The 24,541-nt window shown below is 40.7% G+C and overlaps 1 long non-coding RNA gene across 1 annotated transcript; it reads left to right on the top strand.

The window, feature by feature from the left end:
* Positions 1-482: 482 nt before the first annotated feature.
* Positions 483-4,778, top strand: LOC125321708. Its single transcript, XR_007201652.1, has 3 exons — positions 483-2,016; positions 3,921-4,231; positions 4,728-4,778. It is a non-coding gene; the product is annotated as an uncharacterized LOC125321708 (long non-coding RNA).
* Positions 4,779-24,541: the final 19,763 nt, after the last annotated feature.

Genomic DNA, 24,541 nt, shown 5'->3' with positions numbered 1-24,541 from the left:
GCAAAGCACTCCCTGCTTTTGAAAATTGCCAATTGTTTGGGTCATTTACCATAAACATTTCCCACCTGGATTGCACCCAGCTGCTGCAAACAGATGGCACCACAAATCCAACCAGCCCAGGCCATCATGTCTGCTGTGGTGCTGCTCTGCTGCCTTCATCCTGCAAGATTAATGTGATCCATGTCACAACAGCCAGACTTAAAATCAATAGGAAATAGTCTCCAGTGAAGCTCTTGAGACCCCATCTCCTGGGGTAATAAGGGAGGTCAGCATCCTTCAATATCCAGCTCTGTGTCAGGGAGATTCCTGCCAAAATCAATGTAGCTGAAGCAGGAACTGTTTCGGTAGGGCCGTCCCCACATGACACCCCTCCAACACATCCTTTCACTGCACTGGCAGCAGCTGACAGAACTGCCAGGAGGGAATCCCAGTTTCCCTGACTCACTGCATATGAGCAGCCCACAGCAACTCCAAAAAAAAAAGTCTCCTCACGAGTATAGAATTTACTGCAATTTCAAACCCTGCATTTATATTTTCACTTGTATGATTTCGCTTTTTATGGAAAAGTCATTTAGGCTGAAGATAAGTCACAAAGCAAACCTAAATTTTTTAGGTTTACAATAAATGCATACATTAATTTAGGTTCAACAGCTTTTTCTTGAGGTGCCATGCTATCAGCATTGTGGCATGGCCTGAATAATTCACCAATAATTCAAAGATGCTTGGAAGTGTCAGAATTTTCTGCACACAAATAGCAGAAGTCTTGTTGGATGAAAAGGAAATGAAGGTAAGGTGGATTTTTCCAACTATCTACCACACAGTGAGATAGAAAAGTATTATCATATTCAGTGCTACTTTAATTATTGATGGACAGCTCAAATATCTTTCATCTCTTCTGCAAAGAATATAAATCTATTTTTTCTTGTTCAAACTGATCCAATTTATAAGGTTGGCAATGTTTGCTACTCCACGTTTGTATTTGCTGAAAAGGAACTTAAATTCTCTTAATATTTAATACTATTTCTGAGCTTCCTAGTATAAAAGGAGGATCTTTTCCAAAAAAAATGACACAACATTGTTGTTCTAAACACTGTTTCACCAATCCTGTATATTTCTTAAATGCATAACCTTTCCAAAATGGAAATTCTCCTCTTAAAAAATATACTACAATTTGCTCCACAAAAAAGTTGTTTGCTTGCTTTATCCCAGGAGGAGCTCAAGTAGTATTTGTGTAGCTTTTCTTCGTGTATGTCAAACTTTTTTGCTTCCTTCTCCAACAGGAGATAAAAAGAGAAACTCAGGATCTCCAGAATCCTTTTGTTTGAAAGGTGTTTGGAAAATGAGAGGGAAAAGTGAAGAAACTTGAGTGTCCTTCAACAGAGACTTGAAAATTCCTGCAAGCTACTATTTCCACTTTGATGTGAGAGTTAAGAATGGACATCTCAGACTACCTAATGCAATGGGAAGCAAGTAATTCCAAGCATTCCCATGCTATCAGGCGGAGGGAAATTGAGTGCAGTGGTTTTAGAGCAACGTGACTTTGGGGCTGTGGTGTTTTTATGACTGTCAGGAGGTCTCCAGGAACATTGTTTCATGCTTCTTCCTAGGAGAACCTTTGAAAACATAGCATCATAGAATGGTTTGGGTTGGAAGATCATCCAGTTCCAACCTCCCTACCATGGACAGGGCACCTTCCACTAAACCAGGTTTTTCAGGGCCCTGTCCAACCTATCCATACTCGGGTCTTTAACCAAAGAGTGTCATTTGTTGTGTATCGTACTGCTGGCAAACATCCCAGCCTACAAAAAATACTCCTGTGGGAAATCTCTCAATAAAAACTTTCCAGCCCCTTTTGTTTTCAGCAGAAGGAGGAGCAGGAACTCATCAATGTGGAGAGGCAGCAAAGCTGCACCATCACTGCATTCAAGTTGGATTAAGTGCTCTGAATTGAGCTCTGGAGAAAGCAAAGGCAACAAGTCTGGTTCTAAACTCTCATCAAACGGCTCCGCAGAGATGGTAAGAACTGCACAATTTGGATGTCTGTGGCTTATTTTTCAGGTTAAAGCACTAAACTATGCAGAAATCAAGGCACAAAACTCGTTTAGGCTGCAGTCCTGTCCTTAGGACACTCTGAATTACTGTGCATGGAGCACAGTTTGTGAAATTCCTTGCTGTTTGGAGACCCTTTAGATCCTCACACTTTACAATGAGCTACAGAATAAATTTTTATCATGGCCTCTGAGTTTTTCATGCTACAGTTGCATAAATTTGCTAACAAAACATGGAGCTATTCCTTTGGTTGTTCCATTTCTTTTCCTAAACAAAAATAAGCGTGTAAAGGGAGGAGAAAGGAAATACAGGAAAGAGTGCAAAACTGTGCATAGCTTTGGGAGTTCTCTCCTAGTAAAGCAGTGTAAATCAGTGAGGTTGAGTAGAGTGACCCCTTTCCGAGGGAGGCAGGCTTGATTTCAGGCTTAGGTGGACGCAGACCAGAAGAAGCCTTGAGATGACCATGAGAAAAGACTTAGTTCTGCCACCAGGGATCACTGCAGAACTGTTGCCAGAGAGGCTAGCTGTGGAAATGTCCTAATTTATCATCTTTGGGTCTGAAGGGAAGGGCAGGCTGCAGAACGCCGCCCAGAGGGGATCTGGCTGGGAAGAAGCTGGGCTAAACCCATGCCCTTAGAAGCTCACAGATCATGGGAGTGTGGGAGAATGATAATAGAGGACATGACTGAGGTTTAAAATGCGTAAAAAATTTAAATAAATAAGACCTAGTCCCTGAAGAATGGGCTCTGAACGAGAATGGCTGGGAGGTACTGTTTGATGCCTCAGTTAGCAATTTGGTCTAGAGGCACACAAGGTTTGTCAAACAATTTAACAAAGTTTTAAACATTTTCAGGTTTCTAGAAAAACAAAAACTCCTAATAAAAATACCCCCGTAACCCCAAATTAAATAACCCGTATGTTGAGAACTGGCAAACCCCAAAGTTTTAAACACTTTGTGCTGTGCAATTTGCCAAAAGATTTTGTAGGCAGTCACTATCACACCAGTGATGTGCCCCTTTAAAGACCTCAGACATTCCAATAGTTTTAATTATGGTGGGGAATGAGATCCTCTGAGAAGAAGGAAAGAGCTGGGGAGAAAAATTTAGCAGGAAAGTATGAGATATCTGCTAAGGTTTCACAGGTGTTTTTTCAAGACAGAAAGAGAAATCTTCAAGGCTAATGCTGAGAAAGAAAGGGTAAAATTAGGGGCAGCAAGATTAAAATATTACTCAAGGTTACTCAAGATTAGCTGTATGATGAATGGTCTACAGAACGCTGCATAAATCAAGATAACTAAGATAAATGGAAGCCTAATTTAAGGAGTGTGCTGTCTCTGGATTAGAACTAGAAGGAACCAGATGCATGACTGCCAATTTAGGAGGTACAGGAGCAATACCAAAATCAGGGCAGATCTGTACAAGAGACTGTTTCCTCATGTCTTCACCAAAGATGGTAGAGAAAAATCATCCAGGAATTGAAGCTGGGCAGTAGCATCAATTTTTAATGTGCTTCCCTTCTCACAGGGGGAAATTTTTGGCTTTTATTAGACTGGAACTCCTCTCCCCTGTGACAATGACTTGACTCTTTGCTACAGCCTTCCTTTCCTGTGCCTAAATGTACATTAGTCATTGCACTTCCTTCTCATTGCACACTCAAACCTCTTTTCATCTTTTATTTCATTCCTTTCCTCATTCTCTTTTTGAGCAGTTAGGAGATATGATCAGAGAGACCAGGACTCCTCTGCCTATGTTATGCAAGAATTGGGGTATTTTTAAAGAAAAAAAACAACAATAAAATTCTCTACACAAATGTAATTTTAAAGATGAGATGTCTTTAACACTTGGATTTATGTCCAAAAATGCCTCTTCCAGAGAATTATTTTCATTGTGCATGCAGAAAGCAGCACCCTGAACACCACTGAGAGGGCACAGAGCCTTCTGACACCACAGAGGAGAGAAAAACCTGTTTCTTGCTGGTAGAGTCTCAGTGAAAATATTCATCAAAGGAAATTTATAATGCACTGACATTGAGCAAAAGACCAAAGATGATGCTGGATCTTCTGAAAGAGGTGAATGAAGAGTGGAAGTTCTGACAGCATTTGACGAATGATGGAGGTGAAAGATCTAAAGGCTGGGACCATCAGCTGCACCAGCCTTGAGGAGGCATTTGAGTCGTGGTCCAGGTACAGTAGGGGTAATAAACTCTACACCCCTTGGGAAGGATAATTTGGAGATGCCTAAAATCTGGGGTTCCTGAGTGTGGGCTGCAAATTGTGATTAGGTGACAGCTGCTAGAAGAAGCAGATGCCAAATGCCAAATGGATGAAGGCTGATTTGGGATCACAGCCAAAGTACTCTGGCACAGGGAAAGAAAGTTCCCATTCCTAAGAGCCTTAAGGAACAGCCACTTCCCAAAGAGCTATTCCGGCCCCACCTGTCTCTTCCAAGATGCTTTCCCTTTCTCTCCCCCACTTCATACACAGTAATGTGTTTCTTTAACTGATGTTAATTAAAATCACCCTGACATCATCAGAGCCAGATGAATAATTTAGTTTCATGAAAATTTTAATCAGAAATTAAGATTGTTTGTAGGGGTTTTCAGTGTTTCTTCAGCTTAATAACTACCTTCTCTTTGTGTTCCTTCCACTTACTGTTCCCCCCTCCTACACTTTCTTCCAGCCAGCCACTCCGGTTCTTTTTCCCATCCATGAGCTTGAGGGATTTCAGGGTGAGTCAAACTGCAGAAATGATTGTGATTAAAAAAAGAAAAAAAGAAAAAAAAGTAAAAAAGAAAAAAAAGGTTGAACAGCAGTTTTAAATTTTTACTTTTAACTGGATTCTTGCAGGGGCCCAGTTTGCAGAGTACAACATCCCAGGATACTTCCAGGGTACATTAATCTGTCTGGAAACCACTGAGGAACAGATTCAATAGTAATAATAATAATAATAATAAAAAAACTATGTAAAGTGGTATCATATTAGTGGTAGTCTTCTCACAATTATTTTCTTCATTTTATTTATCCTCCTTAAAGAAACTAGGGATAGACACAAATCCAAGGGTGAACAGTGAGAATTATCACTGGCACAGAGGGACTTCTGCTCTTTATTTAGGGGAGTTGTTTCTGACTAAAATTCTGCTCTTTCCCAATTCTCAGCATTATGTAACAAAACAATTTGTTCTTTATGAGAGTTAATACCTGTCTCCCAGCATCTGCACCCACCTACGCACATTAAATAAGTAATTTAATTCTCTGACTCGGTGCAGCAATTGCTGTAGGCCTGCATGCCAGTAATTTAGGGGCTGGTTTGTATTTTTAGCTTGAAAAAGAGGAGACAAGGGGGTGTATCTACAATCTAATACACATATATGTACCTGCTTCTCCCCCTGGTAGATTATTCAGGGGTTAATGCATTATAATGGAACTGTTTATATTTGTTAGTCATAGATTACTGCACATTGCGTGAAGGAAATCTGTCACCGTTCATAAATCCTACTTTTATTCTGTGTTCTGCTTAGCCAAAAATATGCACATATGTACAGACACATTTTATTACACAGAGGCACTGCTGAATATAAATAGAGTATTTGTCAAACTTCAGATTAACATAAAAATAACATTGTGCAAATACCTGGTTCTGCCAACCCACTGGCACATCCTCCACATTTTTAAGTGTTCTGCCTAAAGCAGCATAGCTAAAAGATTGCATTAGTGGAAAGAAATAGGTGAAAATTCACCACAAATTACACAAATACAAGTAAGAGAGACAGCAGATGTCACTAATATGAGAAAACATTGCTGACACGCCAGGGGACCTTCCACTTAAATGATATCAGAGAATTAATGATGAAGGAATGACAAGCTGAGGGTAGAATCGAGACAATGTCTCACATACATCATGATGTCTGCTAGAATCAAGAAAATGACAACTTCCCTGTGTGAATTCACAGTTTAAAGTAGAGGATTAAGCAAAAATCACACAGAGTGTTTTAAAATTTACCTCTCTGTTTGATGTATTTTGTATAAGCAATCAATATCAGTTGCCTACACGTGGAAGCAATGTTCTAAATGCTTCCAAAATCCTCTGCAATCTGTGTCAACCTAAAGACAGAGAGGCTGTGGGTTATGCAAGAGATAAGGTGCCACCAGGTGCTCTTACCTGAGCATTCACAAAGGTCTGAATTCCACTGGCTACATAAATTTTTTGCAAAAAGTATGGTTTTAACCACAGGCTAACAACCTCGACACTAAGCCCTTCTTGGGAAAGGACTTAGGTGACACTTAAGTGACATTTTTAATGGAGACTATGAGTTCTGTCAAAGGGCACACATCTTCCCTATGGTGCTGCAGCAGAGCTTGATAGAAATAGAAGATAACCCTTTTTTCACACTTTTTCAAACAATACTGAAGGTTTTAATTCATAAGGCAGGCACTTAATGCAGAGGGGATATTTAGCTTTCCTCTGCTCCTTTCTCTATATTCTACTCCCATCATCTGCACTTGTGAAGGGTGAAGGAGAAGCAAGAGAAAAGAGTCAATTACGTGGATTCTAGATGGTTATGTTTTTAGGCATGATTCTAGAAAATAATGCTTGTAGGGGATGAAGTGGGGTGGGACAGTGAAAGCTCCACGGGCCAAAAATAGTTAATTTGACTGAGATTTATGTGCTAAAGTGTTGTTAATTATCGCCCAAAATACTGTTGCACTCCAGGGCTTCTTGCCAGGTTCCATCAGATCCAGACCACTTGAAAGAGATTTCACACTATCGTGTCAGTAAGTATCTAAGGGAAAAAATGTGTAAAATTATATCTATTAAAGAGAACATTTAGTGTAGATAAGGGCAAAGTAAAAGTTATAAAATCCTACTTACTGTAGTAAAAATGTCAAATTTCCAGTTTCATTGTTTTATACATTGGTTGGCATCAGCACAGGAATCTCTGTGAATGAAAGGGAACAGATTTTGCCACCTTTCTCTGAGTTGTGTGGGCCCCCACCATGACTGCTTTGCTTTATAGGTCCTGGTGCAGTAAGACCACGTCTCAGTCCATGAAACACAGTCCTGTCAAAGCTGAGTAAGGAACTGGGAATATTTCACACACATTGCAGCTGGAGTCAATTCTTCGTTAGAACACAGCTCATAATTTCAGCAAGTGCACCTACTGTCAGAAATCAGCCTGAAAATATAATGAAGATGTCAATGCTAATCAGAAAAATAAATCTAAAAGGAAAATCCTCTCTTGAGCCTGAGCCCATGATGATTTGAAAGGGAGTAGCAGGTGATAGAAATGGAAACTGTTATACTAACAAGGGTTTGCTCTGTTTTCTTTGAGGTCTGAAAGCATTTATGAAAAGCAAACTCCACAAGTTTTAGCCTGATCTCTCAGCTAAGAAAGTTCTTAGTAGCTGACAGTGAAAACAATTCAGTCTTTATCACCATCCCATGAAATAGATAGGTTTATGTATTATACAGAGGAGTTCCAAATCAAAGCTGGGAGTTTTAAATTGCTTTACAATGTTAGATAAAGGGAGTCTGGAGCAGAATTTACAAATGCAGAAGCCAGTGGCCTTGACAGCAGTTTATTTATATTCTGGCTTCTGTAGGTTTTGTGCTCTTTTTCAATAAAGAGCAACCAGGACTTTTAACTTTGGTTTGCTGTGGCTGTGAGAGCTCAGCAGTTGTTAGAGCAGGAACTCAGAAAGCCTGGGTTCAGCTTCCCACTTGGGAACCAGTTTGGTGTGTGGCCTTGGAAGAGATACTCTAATTACTGGTGGCAACCTGGAGGTAGAATTTTATTTCCTGTCTTGCCAAAATAATGCAAGAATTAATTAAAGTTTCCAAAACACTATGAGATCCTGAGGCTAAATATTCTGTAAAAGCACTAATGATCTATCTTGTCTGGTTTTGACCATATGCACACAGTCAGTTTGATGTTTTTGCAGAAAAATCTCCTCTTGCCAGAATAACAAACTTGAGCTCTTCCTTATTGCTTCATGCCATGATGTTTAATATAGAACAAAACAAGGTGTAAGTGATGGAGATTTTTCTGCAAATATTTTCTTGATATTTCTTCATGATTTAAATAATGGATATAAATTTATCCCTACATTTATGAAAAACTATTTGCTCAGTACTCAGTGTCTTCTAGTCTTCCAAAGAGTGTCTTCTAAAAAAATTGTAAACCAAATCATTTGTCTTACACCTTATTTTCAGTAACACTACCGCTCCCTCCTTCAAAATATAAAATTATCATTTGAGAAAACTCACATCTAAACACGCATCCATGTGGATGACCAATGTCTTTCTCTACATGGCCTACTGTGGGCACAGGAAAGAAGGTATCTCAGAATGTTGTCTGGAAAACTGGATCACAGCCCTTCCACAGAGCACTGATGCAGAGCAAGAACTCTTTCAAGGTAAAGGCTATTTTGTGTGCTACTCCAGCTCCTGGAAGACAATAAGGCTTTTAGTTATTTGTGACTTTCATTCAATAGTTTCACTGCAACTTGGGAATTTCAGCTAAATCTTAAAAAACTAAGGGGGGGAAAAAGGGACACAACAGTTTCATTTATCAAAACTGGGACTTATGGCTAAAAAGTATGTTATTTTGGCAGTGACCTGTGTGAATAGTGAAGTCTGAAGAGCACGGGTCCCTGATTGTTGGATAAAAAATTCAAAACTTGGTCCAAAAGAGCATAGATGGATCAATTCCTATGCTGAAGGCAAGTCACAAGTGGCCAGGTCCTTTCTAGATGTAATTCTGAGTAAGCAGAAACCACTCACAAGCTCATGCACAACTTCTGTTCTCCAGCTGTCTGCTAAAGTGTTGTCCTCCTCAGCTTTCGGGTGTATTATACACTTACAATGTCTTTTTTTTAACTGGAAAGATCAATTATCTTACTTTCCTTCATTATTCCAGTGCAGCAAGGAAAATTTTGGAGAAAGTCTCACTCACAGCTGCAAGAAGTTAATTGTGCATGTGATAACAGGACTTGGTCTTGACCGAAGGACGGAAAATCATGCTGCACTCCAGATGAGTAATTTTTGTGCTGAATAGTTATTAGTCAGATTTTGTTTTGGTCTCAGGAGCCAAAGCTTCTGCTTTTGTTTCTTAGTGAGAGGCTTTGGCCAGTCTTTCCACTTTATCTTTAAGAAGATAACAGATTTTTATAGTCTTCTCCTCTATAAGAAAATAATAACTTGAGACATGTGGATGAAGGTATATTGGAGTAGAGCTGACTGAATTGCTTTGATTGAAAACTTCTCAATTCTTCTTGACAAACAGTTTTTCTCCAAATGTGCTTCTATTGCCTGTTTCTTTATGGGTGAGAGAAAAACACCTTGTTCCCTTAAAATTTGTTATATAAGAGCAATTTAACAGTTTTTATTTCATGGATTCTTTATGGTTTATTTTTAGAAATAAGAAGGTAAAAATGAACAAGCTTGGTGGTGCTTTTGGTGAATTTTGGACTTGCTGCAATAATTTACAGTCTAAAGCGATACAGCCTTTTTTTGTTTAATATTTTTTTACCTCCCCATATCTCCAAATAATGTCAACACATTGAAAAGCTGGATGCCATTAAGTACTTGAGGTGGCTCTGTTTAGTGAGTCAGTACTTACTTTAAAAGACAACACAAGTGTCAGAAAATACAGAGATCTGTACCAGCCCTGAAAGTCTTTCCTGAGTTCTGGGCATAATAACAGATTTTTTTCTTTTTTTTAATCTGCTTGCTGTAGCTGTTGAATATAAAATTAGGTAACATTATCCAGCCTGCTTAGCAACTTCAGGATGAAAAAGGTGATGTTTGCACAGCCATGTGGGAACTGCAAGGCTCAGTGCCTATCTGTTAACATCCTCCCAAGGAAGGAGTTCAGGCTTATATGCAATCAGTAGGCTACGATCAGACTTATTATTACACACAAGAAATTTGGTTGGGAATTATATCTTAGTGAGCCATTGTCAGTGGCTGGGGTTATGGCTACAACTGTTTTATCGTTATCCCCGCTGGGATTTCACTAGCAGCAGCACACATCAGTCTGTGGATGGCTGTGCTGTATTACTGCTATGCCAGCTTGTTTCCTTGGATCCAGATCCAAACCCATTAAAATATTACAGCAAGGCACACTGGATTTCCCTGGCTCAAGGTTGTAGCATGCATGTTAATCATGCAAGAGGTGATTTTTTCACAACGGGGACAAGCCAAAAAATCGAGCCCAGCATCCAGCTCAATTTTCCCAGCATAAGTGACTCATTTTTTCAATGCCCAGCACCACCGTGGGCACCCCAGACTTGGTGCTGAGCTCCCCCTGCTCCCCTGCCATGCTCCGATGTGGGCACAGGCACCCTGGTCGGGTTCGGGTTGGACATCAGGAGGAATTTCCTCCCAGAAAGGGTTATCAGACATTGGAATGGGCTGCTCAGGGAGGTGTTGGAGTCATTGTCCCTGGAGGTGTTTGAGGTGGCACTCAGTGCCATGGTGGTGTTCGGTCACAGGTGGGACTCGATGCTGCCCTCAGAGGTCTTTTCTGACCTGATTGATTCTGCGGTTCCGTGAGGTGAGGTGCCCCCATGAAGACTCAGAACCCCCCCCGTGGCCGGACTGTCCCTGCGGTCCCTCACAGCCCTGCGGGGCACACCAGCGTCACCAAAACTGCGGGGAAAACAAAAACCCTCCAACAACATTTTTAGTGTTAGAGAATCAAGGCATTACTTTACTCTGGCCAGGATGTGCAACAGAAATAATTTCATCCACACATAGCCCGGGTTGTGCAGAGAAAATCATTCCACACCACATGAATTTTACTAGATTTTTCGCAAACTTTATACAGTCAAAACCTATAGAAATTCATTGGTTCAATGTACATTGGTCCCAAATTATGCAGTTCCTAGTATTTGGTTTCCTGGATACAGATTTCTTTGCCTATGATGCTAATTAGGTCCTCATTCCTTGGTTCTCTTCTCTCTCTTTTCCCAAACCAGGGGTCTCTGACCATGCCAGGAGTGATGTTTGGAGTTGATGGCGTTATCTTTTGTGTATGTTCTGTGCTGCTCCCAGTCTGTTGAGATGTTAAGGTCGTCATGCCTCACCTGGTGAAACAGTGCCCAGGAAAGCAACTTCATTTCCCTTCCCCCAGGGCAAAGGTGAACATAGGTTGGATTTGATGATCTCGAAGGTCTTTTCCAACCTACTGCATTCAGCGATTCTGTGAAAACTGAATAAAGTTACATTAAAAAAATTTTAAATTTCGTATAATCTCCAACACCTGGGGCAGCGCCGCTCCCTCCGCCCCGGGGCTGCGCGGGCCCGGCGGCCACAGGTGCGGCTCTTTGGCGGTGCCGCAGGTGCCCATCCCGCCCGTTCCCGGCTGTCCCTCCAGGTTTTCCCTCCAGGTTTTCCCTCCAGGCTTTGCCAGGCAGAATTTCGGTGTCTGAGCATTCCCCTCGGATGACCGTGTGGAGGTGGGTGCAACGCCACCGGGTGCTGGGGGATGGCTGTGTCTTTTGAGCATCCCTTGATGCTTTAGGATGTGCAGCAGTGATGTGGTGTTGTGCTGGTACTTGTAATGCATTGGGGTGAATTTTTAGGAACTGAGCTCGTGTCTCAGGAACTTATTAGTGTATTCAGCACTAATGAGGGGCACCTCAGGTGCTGTGTCTAGTTCTGAGTCCCTCAGTTCAGGAAGGACAATGAGGGGCTGAAGTGTGACCAGACAAGGGCAACAAAGCTGGGGAAAGGTCAGGAGCACAGGTCCCGTGAGGGAGTTGGGGGTGTTCAGCCTGGAGAAGAGGAGGCTCAGAGAGGACCTTTTCACTCTCTACAACTCCCTGAAAGGAGCCAGGTGGGGTTCAGCCTCTTTTCCTACGGAGCCACTGACAGGATACGAGGACTCAAGCTACACCAGGAGAGGTTCAGGTTGGATATTTGGAGGAATTTTTTCACAGAAAGAGTGATGAGATATTGGGATGGGCTACCCAGGCTGGTGGTGGAATCCCCATCCCTGCAGGTTTTTAAGGAAAGACTGGACATGGCAGTCAGGTCCATGGTCTAGTAGACATGATGGTGTTCAGTCACAGGTTGGTCTCAATGACCTCTTAGGCTTTTCCCAGTCTCATTGATTCCATGGCTCTAAGAATGAGCAGGGAGAGGAGGTGAGCTTTGCTGAGGGGCTGTGCCAGGTGACCCAGCCTCTGAAGTGAAACTGAGGAATGGTTTCTGAGGTTTCACCCCAGTGCTTGGTCTGGTCTTTTTCCACTTTCCTTGTCAACACTGGAATGCCAATGAAAAGTGTAGCAGGTGCTACCAGAAAAAAAAAAAAAAAAAGAGAAAAATAGATTTGAGTCTGGAGCTGATCAAGTACTGTGATTTACAGAACATGTCCCTCCAGCATTCCTGGAATTTGTGCTTAACTCTCTTTAATGTGAGGTTCATGGCCATAGCATAAACTCACTTACATTTCACTTCTGTACAATATAGTTATTGAACAGACACTGGAGTAAATATTTGTAGAAATTCTGGAGGACAAGGAGTTACCACAACAGAAAGGCACTTTACTGCTAGTTTATTTAAGAGTATTTATCTAGTGCCAGTTTGGTTTTTCTTAGATGTTGTACTATTAAAAACTATTTTCCTTAAAGTTTGTGATGATTTGAATGTTACTGTGTAATCTGAAAAGTTAAGGAATTATCTGTGTTTATGCATACCTGGGATTGAAAAGTAATGTGGGATAAGAGGGAGGATCTGGTGCCTCCAAAGACACCAAACATCAATAGCGTGGTCACTTTCTCGCTGTATTCCATACACAGTCAAGGGAAAGGAGCAAATAATATTTTAACTATATTTCCCATTGTTACAAAATGACAGCTTTTTAAAGCGACAATTTCTGGATATAAAGCAGTATACAGATGAGCAGAAAATTATTATTACTGGGAGTGCAGAGATGTTACTGCAGCCTCCAGAGCTGCAGTATTGCCAGCCTTGTGGACTCAGGAATTCAATAAACCAGAGAAGTGGTCTCAGTGATGAAACTGTGTATGCAGAAAAGCCTGTTCCTCATATGACCCTTTTTTCCCCAGGCTTGATATTTCAAGTAACAGATTATCTTGGTGCCCTAGGAAAGAGGACATTCAACACTAAAAATGGCCTGGTTTTACCAGCACAGGTTTTTTTTCCATATCACAGAAAAAGTTTCTTGCTTGTACCAGCTAGCGTTATTCCAAAATACCTTTGAAGTTCACAATGGTTAAGGCAAGTCACCAAGCATGTTCTTACAGAAGAGAGGCTACAAAGGGATGGAAGTGTTTCTGCTAAGGGTGACCCAGTGTTCAGGAACTGAACAGGAGATGTAACCAGGCATCTAAAATGAAGCCCAGCATGCTTATTCCATTTGCCTTCCTCTTATTGATTTGCCTTTGGCTGATGCCTGTCAGCTTCTCCAAAACCCCTCTGCATTTTGCCTTACTGTTCTGGGCTTGGGGAGTGCAAAACTGATATCTGCAGTCAAATCATCATCCAATGTGATAGTATTCCAATGCCTAGAATTTTTTTTTTTTTTTTTTTAATTATTGCTCAGATTTGGCTTTGAAAGGCTGCACATCACCCACAGGTCAAGAAATGCCAAAGATTGGGTCTTGGGCCATGTTTGCACTCAGCTAAATTCCAGGTGGCAGTGATTCTAGGTGCTCCTTTGCTGTGTTTTAGGCTCTTGGAGTAGGGCAGCCATCTCAAAGGTCCACATTAGAGAGTAGGAATAATAAATACCAACAGGGAACTAAAAAATAAATAATGCTCCTGCTAAGCTAATATGACAGGGTTTTACAAAAGAATCTGGCATCAAAAGGAGGGAACAAGCACTGCTGGGAATTTTCTGTTTTTAGAACTGGCAGATTACAGCCCAGAACAGCACACAAGGAACTGGTGAGTAATACCCGTTGTATTCTTACTGGCAGCTGGATGGCTGCCAACATCTTCATTTCAGTAATTGTGCTCTCATTGCTGTGCTGTGTGAGAAGCAGATCCTGGGGACAATGAGATAGAAGTTGGTTTTGTTTTTTTTTTTTAGGTATTTATAAACGACTGAGTGTTTTATCAAGAAAGATAACACAATTTAATAAGGCTAGTGGGATCTGGATTAATATTGTACAATGAAATGAATGTAAGCAGCCTTAACTCTTAACTTGAACATTTCAACTTAATCGCTTAATGTTTTATTAATTTTTGGATTTCATGCACAGCCAGAAAATGGGAACTTTGCTAGAAAAGCCTTTCTTCAGCGTATGGTAATGTGTGTTGGTTCTGGTGTAAATTCGTAAACTTAACTATTGGTGTGCAAGGGAGTCCTACTCATATTTACTAAATCCCCTTTTTTTTCCTCACTGAATGTGTCACATAGCCAGTTACTCGTGGAGATCAATTTTTAAATACTTGTGCATGTCTGTTTTCAGAAGTAGGTTACATTTGTTCATCCAGTCAGGAAAGGGAAAAATACCAGATTATCTTTTTTTGAACACAGCTCAGCAACCCTCTGAGTACTGGCAGCTGAGCTCTACATGGGGAAACGCTGCAGAGAAATTTGGCTACATCTGAATAATGCAATTCCATTCACAGTATTCTAGGAACACGATGAAAAGAGAGAGGCTAAGTTTGTCAAACGTATTGTTTGTGGCAAATTATTCATTCGGCTTTAACAAGCACTCAGCAGCTGCTGTGCTTTGGGTGCTGCTAAAGCTGTCCTCGAGAAGTGACAGGTATTGGGGAGTCTCCTCCCTGGCTTGGCGTGCGCGCTGCACCATCAGGAGTGTTTTCCCATAGCTCCAGGCCATATCAGCTGTCCCTATCTCATCCTCAGTTCAATTAAGACATGATGTGCTTTTCTTCCTCGCTGCTTTCCTTTTATCTCCTCTCCTTCTATTTCTATGACATTTTTCTTCTCCCCATTAGAGTTGCTCCTGAATACTGATAAGGTTGAATTTGCTGTAAATTACTGGAGAAATAGGCCAGCCCCGTGGTGCCTGGTATCTTGCAAACATCAAATCTTTCTTGTTCAGAGGGCTCCAAGAATTATCTGAGTTTTCAGCCTTTATTTTTCATAAGGTTTAAACCCAAATGCTTTTTTTTTTTTTTTTTAACTGCTTTCTTACTTGTTCTTGCGAGGCTTCCCTGTGAAGGCTCAATGCAAAATAAAGTAAAATTCTCTCTCAGGCCTGTTTTAATGATGAAGATTTAGAAAGTCTCAGAAGTTGGGCTGGCCCAACAGAGAGGTCCCTGCTATATAGTACTAGTAGAGCTTGAGATGGTTACTTCGCGGGGGTTTTTTTTGGATGTTTTATTTTGTTTCTCTTAATTTTTAATCCTATTTTTTACTTTCAATTCTTTCATCCCCCAAGCTGGCACTTCACTCCACTCCACTTCTTAACTTTATGCCAGTGGAAATACTTTTTTATGTATATGTATTATAGTGCTAGTGATGCTGTTTATAAAGAGTTAGTTTGAGATATTTCAAACGATTTTTTAAGATTAGTTTTGAATCTGTTCATTACATTTTCATAGCATACCAACATAATTAATTTTTAATATTTACATTAGAAATTTCACAAAAAAACCAGAAGAGATTGTCAGATTTTTAAACTTGGCAGAGAGACTGAGAGTAGACATGAGCTTGTTTGTCTTTGCCATTTGATACCCCAAGTCCCAAAATCAAATTGTATCAGGGCATTAAGATTGTTTACATTGGGTTTTTCTTGTGTGTGTGGTTTGGTGGTTTTTTTTCTTTTTTTTAAATTCAAGAGCACGTTATGGCTGGGGAGGATTATAGGATGATTGCCTTGTCCTTCGAGGACAAGTGATGTATTCAGTGTGCCTGTTAATTTAATTATAATTTAATTATTATTGTTTAGTTTGGATTTTTGACTTGACATAAAATAGCAGCAACAAAAGCAAATTGCTCGAAATCAGGATGGCATTCAGTCTTTTCCATCTGTAGTTAATTTTGGTGCTGTATTTTGTTTCTTCAGCATCTGGATATTGCTTTCCAGGAAATGCACTTTTATCTGTTGTGGCTTTTATTGTTGTTGAGCTCATGTGTACCCCTGCATACGTGAAGAAGTAACTTGCTGGTTTTTTGAGTCTTGGATGTCTGTAATCTATAGGCTCACCCTCTTCAGTGTGTATAAAATATAACCCTGTGTTGAAGCTTGCATAATGTTGGAATGAAAATATTTAGTAGCATTTTATCATTGGAGTGTTGCATTTTTATTAAACAGCCCTTCAAGGTAAGGTTTGGGCCTCAACAGAAAGTGAAAATTCAGCCTATCAGTTATAAATGAATTTTCAAAGCACCATAAGAAATAAGAGGGATATGAGAAGTTTTGGCAGGTACTCCATTCTTTCTAACCAAGCTAAAAAAATGTACAAGTTTGGTAGAAATTGTTGACAAAATCTTATAAATATTGGTGCAGTTTCTATCACAAAGTCAATAATAGTCACACAATCTGTTAGAGTGATTGGAGTGTTTCAGTGAAATCTTTGGGAAGTTTTTCCTAAGTGATTCACTCAGTTTATTTGCATTTTCTGATTCATTCTGCCAGACAGCATTTTAATGTTTCTACTCCAGTGGCCCAAGCTACTCCTAAGTGCTCTGCTTCATACTGCAGCAATTTTAAGTACTTTCTTTGCCTGTTGCTTTTTGGAGACAGTGCAAGGGGCCATACTTACCAGAAAGCAGAGATTCAGCAGTTTATGAAAAACTGGCATCTTGTAGAATTTCTAGTCCTGCCATTTGTCATCATTAGTGACTATTCCTGAAGCCTCTGGCATTTCTGTAGCTATTTCTACAGAGCAGACCGAGTGCTGTTTTGTGATTTGGGAAGCTGCTGGCGTGAATGATGCTATATCTAAGTGTTGGTTTGTATGGAGTAGCTGTGGATTTTATCTGTTCCAAGGTAAGCTACTGTCCCTGAGAATGGCTTAACCAATTGCTCTGCAAATACCACAGATTGCAGGTGCCAGTTTAGAGAATAGTGAGGTCTATAAATAGGGGTTTCATCTTGGCAGAAACATTTGATTCACAGTTTTAATTTTGACTCTTCTCACCTGAATGTGTAAAAGAGAAAATTTGCTATAATAGACCTTCAAATAATGTCTCAGGTAATTAAGGGTCAAGATCCTGTTCTGGCACAGAAGGTTTCATATTTCCATGAACTCTGCCACTGTGGCAAGCAAACCTCACCCGGTGTGCTCAGAAAAAAGTACGCTTATCCCAATTTCCACTGTTCTGAAGATTGAGGAAAGGGTGAACAGTGGCTCCTAGTGCTTTATCTAACCTGAAAGAATTGGCTGGAAATACAGAGAGAACTAAATTACACTTTATATACTGAGTGTAGTGAAATCTGCATGTGACTGAGGGCGAGTGCATGTAGCTTTATTCTTTCTTTTGGGGGCATAACAGGATTCCCATCAGTTTTCTGTATGTAGGCAACTATAATCCATATACTAGAACTATAATGCATAATACTGGAAGTTAGGAAAGTACAAGGGATACTATGGTTTCTTCATCTTGGAGCTTCCTGTGCACCAGTGACAGTGTTTTAAAATGCTTTTAAGCAAAGCCCTGGGTGTCTGCTGTCGTTTTCTTAATTTAGTCCTGTGTAGTTCAATTTTCCCCATCGTCCTTGCTGGTCTAATTAGGAAAATAAAATTGCAAGCTGGACTCCTAGGAAGCTACAGTAGCTCTTGTGTGTGACTTGCAGCATCCTGTCACCTCAGTTTAAATGGGAGCTAAATGGAAAGCTGGAATTGTGTCTGGGGCCTGCGGCGCAGTGAAAAGAAGTTCCATGAGTGGCTCCCCTCTGCCCTACCCCTTTGCTGTCCTTTTTTAGAACCATGCTGATGAACTTGCTTATGGGGATTGAAGCCTTCCAAACCCAACACCAGCCTTTGACTGTTTTAAAACTTTTCTAATGGTTTGAAGCAGATTGTGAGACATCCTGTTTCTAAACCTGTTCTATGTGGATCTTCGGAAACCGATATGCTTCTCTGTTTGTTTTTTTAACACAAGCCCACACAGAGAACAGAAGCTTAATGGCTACTCTGAGTTATTCAGTGACAGTTACAGAATCCTCTTGTGCTAAATAGCTGCTGCTGAGGTACTGTGAAAATTGTCTGATAGACCTTGGAACTTCTCTTTGTTGTGCCTGTGAATTTGCGTAGAGACTTTTCATTTGTCCCCAGTGCAGCCAGTACTGACATACATACCAAGATTTAACTAGGGAGGTTGGTACTCTGCTTTTTAAGTGGGTGCATAGTCAGCCTTTCATATTAAGGTAGAATGCTTGCTGCAGATTTTGAAATATTTTCAAAATCCAATTTGTCTGAGTCAGAGCTGTGTCCAAACTGCAGTTGGTAAAGGCAGCTGATCAGATTGGCAAACAAAAGTAGCTTTTGTGAGTACCAGCCCTTTTTTATCTCTGTTCCAGCTGCATTACTCAGTCCAATAAACTGCTTTTTCCTGAAGAATTTGCTTGCTTCCATTAGATTCACTTCACTGCTGCGGTATAGAAATAAATGGGACTGTTACCTTAAGGGAATAGTTTAAAATAGATAGATATTAAAAGTGTGCAACCATCATCATTATTGAAAATTGCCGATTGCTTGGGTAGTGAGGAGATGTATTTAGGTGAAAAATTTTTAGGAGTGATGCAACTGCATTTTAAGTTAGTATAAATAATAAGTTCTACAGTGTTCATTAGGAGATGATCAATATGCTTAATATGGAAGCATGTCTTCCAGTGAATTGCTTCCAGCTTTTCATGGCTAAAGAGTTGGTGTCTTATTTGTTAAGACATTCCTTCAGTTAAACCTGTGTTGTTTTTGGTTATTTCCTAGTAAATTCCTACTAATTTTGACACTTGAGTTTCGCATTTGTGTTTAAATTTAGAGTTCTACTTAGCAAAGTTTTTTATGAAATTAGGATTTAGGCTCCAGCATTTTCTTTTAAACAAGGAATCTCAGAACCGATAGAGACTCTGCACAGTAACCCTTGTAATGTGTCAGACTCCTCTTTTTCCATCTCCTTTTTTCCGTGACTGCTGCTTGGAATCTGGGCTGATGCTAATCTAGAAGGACAGTCACACCTCATGAAAGAACCATCACTGCTAATCAAATCAGAGTGAAAACCCACCACTCTGCATCAGTGGAGACATTTAATGTGCTGAATCTTTCATGCACTGGGGGCTGTGGCTGTAGACAAAACCCTCTCAACAGCTCCTCGTTGCGTGCAAATATTTACTCAGACGCTCTGGAGTGGTTGAACTGGTGTGCAGCAACACCGGGAAGCCTCGAGTGATCCTTCTAAGTAATGGTAATTACAAGTGACTCCACACATGCTGGGTCATGGCGGCTTGCAGACAGCCCCTTGCTTTGTCAAAGCTCCCCTTGCCTGCATGATTAAGTGGGCAGAGTGCCACAGGAAATTTGATGCATACAGGATGACAAATGTCTGTTTTGGCTGCTGAGAATTGAACTCAATCGTAGATCTGCAGAAACATCAAAACACAATCAAGGGCTGACATCAAACCTGCGAGCCAAGAGAATTCCTCAGGCAAAAAGGGCTGAACTTGAAAGTGTGTGTGGTGGTACAGCAGTTTGTTTTGCTGATTCCTTGCAAGGAGGGGTAGAGGAAGTAACAACCCAGAAAAGTGTCTCTCTGCTTTTCCAGCTATTCTTTATGTTTAAATTGTAGAGGTGGAGGGGTAAAAGAACAGAGCAATGAAACCCAGTAAGTTTCCTTTCAGTTTTTATATTTAGACTTTAATTTTTTCTCTACAGTATAAAATAGTTGCTCTTGGCTATCCATAGTGGAAACCTTCCATCTTGTTTACCCTGGTAGTATCTCCTTGTGACACCAGCAAAAGTTCACTATTTAAAATACTGGTGCAAATGCTTCATTCACCTGCTGCTTTTGCAATTGCTTGGTCTTACAAGACTGTTTTAACGACTGTTTTAAAAGCTGTCCTGTCTTGTTGCCTGCATGTTACTCGCACTGTGATAAGTGATGACATAAAGGGTCAAGCTGTAGAATTAGATTCATCTTGTACCTCCCACCAGAGGTAAGGATTGACTGAATGCTATTTTCAGGCCCTAGGTCTGTACAATCTGAGTAGTCCTGTAGGTTGATGTGTGTGGTGAAATCCACTTCCAGGTTGGGAGAAAGCTGTAAGTTTGCAACACAAGCACATAATCTTTGAGTGCAGAATTAGTGACTGTGCTCTTTTGCTCTGTGTGAGTGATGGCAGAGGGTTAGTGGATGCTACATCAATCTTCATTTTAACTAGAAGTCTTCTGCATCAGGAGTGCTGGTGTTTGCCTTACAAGGTTTATAGCCCTTCCTGAATCTCCTCTAGAGATGCCATCATGTGTCCTCTTTCCTCTGCTTTTGTAGTGCCACTACATGGAAGGTGGAGACAAAATATACCTTGACAGGTGTGCTTGTCAAATAATAAAAATAATTATTCCTAAGCAGGTGTTCAGGAGCTGTGACAAAACTGTTGAAAGAGTTATTTGCTGGATTGGGACAGTCTGTGGAGCTTGACAAATAATGAACTGCTGAAAGGAATTTTGAGCAAATGTCAATATTTGTCCAATAAGTTGCTTTCAAGAAATAATTTTTTTCTAGGCTGTATTCATCTGTCAGGAGACTTGGTGATGATGGCTCTAAAGCAAAGACCTTCACAAGGAGTATGGAAGCACTTTGTGTTGGGATGCTTCTGGAGGCAGTCTCTGTAGAGGGGCAGAATTCCTCACCAGGGTAAAAGAGTGCAGCTTCTGTCCTGTCCCACTTAAACATTCTGCTGTGCAGCTCTGTTCTAAGGAAGGAGGGAAAAGTAGTTACTTCTATCCCAGTCCATTTGATTATTGACAGACTTCTCTGTGTGTTGAGGCTGTTAAATACAGAGGAGTAAAACCAAACCAATTTTATACTTGGTGTGCCCTGTTTCACCAGCTGTGGCCAGATAAAACCCACAAAACCCAAGGAATATCCCCACAAATGTACAAAGCAAACTATGAAAGCAACTTAGCTTTCTTCCAAGAGCAGCAGTTTTAATTTCTGAATGTACCTGGTTAAACTTTTCACACTCCTACGTGCTGCCTGCTTCCAGTGTGCCAGCTGCTTGGGCAGGTAGCACCACAAATGCTACTTGCCCCAGGCTTATGTTCTTGAGTATTTCCTCTCAGTGCCTGGATCCACAGTGGTGGAATGAAACTGTTGATGTTGGATAGGTCCTTTCTCAGGTGGGATCAGTCTGGAGGTTCATGATGAGTTTACCTATAGAAATTGGTATTACTCATGATAAGCTGGAGATTCAGATGGCAATTTTTCCTAGGAACAATTGATTTGTGAATGACAGAACTTGCATTTGTCTTTTCCACAGAACCTTTCTATGAAAAGCATGATTGTGTCTTATTGTAAGGGAAAGGGCATCCATAAAACACTTTTTTCTCAATGTGTACTGTGTACAATTATGTACAATATTTTATAAGGAGACAACAGTGTTAGTTCATGTGGCTTTACTATGTCTCCTTCTGGATGGATTTGCATGATGTCAGCCTCTTCAGAATAGACTCGATCTGAGAGAACTAGTGATTTATTGGGTTTACTTATTTTCAGTGTAGGCCTTTGTTCTTGCTGTTCAGAAACATCAGTTAAAAAGGAGCATTTTGAGAGTGGTGTATTTTATCTTTTCAAAGAAGTCTGTGAACTGCTGGGTAATTGACCTTACATGCTGTTAGGCCTTTTGGAGAATTTCTTATGCTGTGACCTTTTTCAGGAAATGTTCCTCCCTTTTCAGATGGGACACAAAAGTTGTGTTGCTCCTATCCAGAAATGTTGCAATGGTTGTGATATTTGTTGTAATGAATCTCTGTGGAAAAGACCTTTACTATTTTGGATTTAGTGAAAGCAAATTCAGGTACTTCCTACAAGCATTCATAGCATCTCCTTGCATGGAAGAAGTGAACATGTTGCTGCTCTGAATGCTGAGTGGCTCCATGGTGTCACCAAATACAACTTTAGAATTTGGCTCCTTGCACTTTGTTCGGTACCTGGGAAGCAGCGAGTGGTGGTTGAAGTAAGAGTAAGGTTCTACACATAATATACACAGCTGGTCTTTTTATTTTCAAGCCTTTTCTTCCATGTTTTCCTACTTCATTATGGGCCTTAAAAAGGTTTTAGCCTGAAGGGTTTCAGCTGAGCTTTTCTGTTTTTTTCTTGAGTAAGATAGCAGGGATATGAGTAAGAATTACAGCATGTTATCAGGTACAGGGAGAGAAACCAAAATATATATGAAAGGTTTTTAAAATGCGGAAAGGTGTGTTCTGTAGTCCCTTGAAAATGAAAACCTATGAGATACAAGGAACTGAAGCCCATGGTTTTCCTGACATTTCCAGGCTGTCTAGATCAATATTGTATGCCTGCCCCAAGTTTGCTGAAACAGTTCTTGTAAAATCTTACTTATGCCAAAAAGTCATTTAGTCAGGAAAAAAACCCCACCATAACCTGTTTGCATTATAAGTGTTTGCACTCATCTCAGTGCAAGGTCACTGACAGTCACACCAGTTGTTCTATGAGGAACTTACTACATCTTTGATAATGGCTTGTGTACCATGTCCAGGCTGCTTCTGTTCTAAACATCAGCTGACTTTGAGAATTGGGAATTACAGTTGTCAAATTATTTCAAAAAGACATGGTGATCCTTATGTTTTTTTCTTCTCACTTAACTTGCCTAAAAGCACCTTCAGCTGTTCTGATCTTAAAGTGCAGGGTGTACAGCAGTGTTTGCTTGCTGAAAATCCAGGAAACACTGAGTTGTCAGTTCTGTTGACATCTGCCTGCCCTTATGTGCTTTAAAAAATTGGATAAGGAGATGGGAATCTATTGTGCCGCTCTTGTTTCTTAATGGGAATATCTCAGAAAATAAATCACTTCCCCCACCCTTTTTCTATGAGGATAAATCAGGCAGAATCTGAGTAGAGGCTTCAAGTTACTGAAGTTCTGCTTTATCTGCTTTTGATTCCCTAATGGACCTTCATCTCCAGAAGGGTGAGATGAGATGGTTATGTTCTGATTAATGTGGACTATTTACCATTTCTGCTGATAAGCTGGAAGGATGCATTAAATCTGCCTCAGCAAGTGGCAGTGAAGTTTCAAATGGTAACGAGGACAGCTGCATCTTTCTTTGACTCCTGAAGGTCAAGAATTTCTAAATCCTTTCCCAGTTTATAAATAAGACTGCTGATGTGATTCAGTTAGTTATGGAAACTGTAACCTCAAGGATATTTTCAGCCTTTTGTGTTGGTGGAAATACTTCTGGCTGTATTTATAATGATATTCCAGATAGTGCTTTTCAGTGTTTTTTTTGGGCAGTGGCTCATGTCAAGCCACAGATGTATTTTGAATGAGTAGTGAGACTGCCTAAATCTTAAACTGGAAGTTGGAGTTAGAGCCAGACTTGAAGGTGACAATTACATGAGGAATATGTGTGCCCAAAGCCCTCAGCTTCCTTAGGCTTGTGCATTTCAGAGTATGTGGTTCAGTGCTGCTTGTGCTTGGTGTCTGAGATGGAAGCAGAAATGATTACTTGCAAGACTGCAAGCCCTTGCTTGTCAAGGTCAAGATTTTTAGTTTGATTTTTCTCCCCCCAGTGGTATAGAAGAGCTGCGTAAAACTGAGATCTGAAATGCAGCTGGGTATAATCCTCATTTGAGAAAAGAGGGGAGGGAAATAGCTACTGGTTAAAAAAGGGAAGAGTAAGAGCAGGGTCAGAGTTGCACATAAACCCTGCATATTCCTCTGGCATGACCTTTGCCAGTGTCACGGTCTGGGATGCCAGCCTGGTGCTTAGGACTGCTGCTGCTGGGGACATCAGTGTGTGGAGCAGTGGTCACTCTACCCCTGGGGCCTGTATGTCTTTTATTTTGCAGGTCTTATCTGAGCTTTTGCTGCCTTTTCTTACTCATATCCCTTTTTGCTGTCTTTTACCCTGTATGCCCTGGCTTCAGCTACTTTCAGTTCCTTGGTGGCCCCCTGACTGTTGCCAGCCCATTCTGACTGTGCCCCTTTTCCTGCTGCCTGTGCCAAAGTTGAATTGTAGCTCCTCAAGGATGAGGAGTTTTCTCAGAAGGACACAGCTGCCTTTGCAGGCTCTAAAAGCCTTAAGTTGATCCTGAGTAATGGCTTGTTTATTGAGCCCACAGATGATGGCTGTGCTTACCTTAGAGAAGAGTGGACTGTATATTACTGTTGCAAGTTCAGTGGTACCTTGCTCATAAAATACTGCCATGCTTGCTCTCTTGTGAAGTATTTTGATACTAACCCTTCAGAGAATTTAATCTGATCAGTAAAATTTCTTACCTTGCTGCAGATCCCTTCTGTTGGAATTTGCTCCGGTGCCATGTTCCTCTTGTGAAGGCACTGTAGCATTTGAGGGTTTAATACCTAAGGT

This window comes from Corvus hawaiiensis, chromosome 2, assembly GCF_020740725.1.
Source record: "Corvus hawaiiensis isolate bCorHaw1 chromosome 2, bCorHaw1.pri.cur, whole genome shotgun sequence".
Classification (NCBI taxonomy): domain Eukaryota; kingdom Metazoa; phylum Chordata; class Aves; order Passeriformes; family Corvidae; genus Corvus; species Corvus hawaiiensis.
This window is presented reverse-complemented; position numbering and strand designations above follow the sequence as displayed.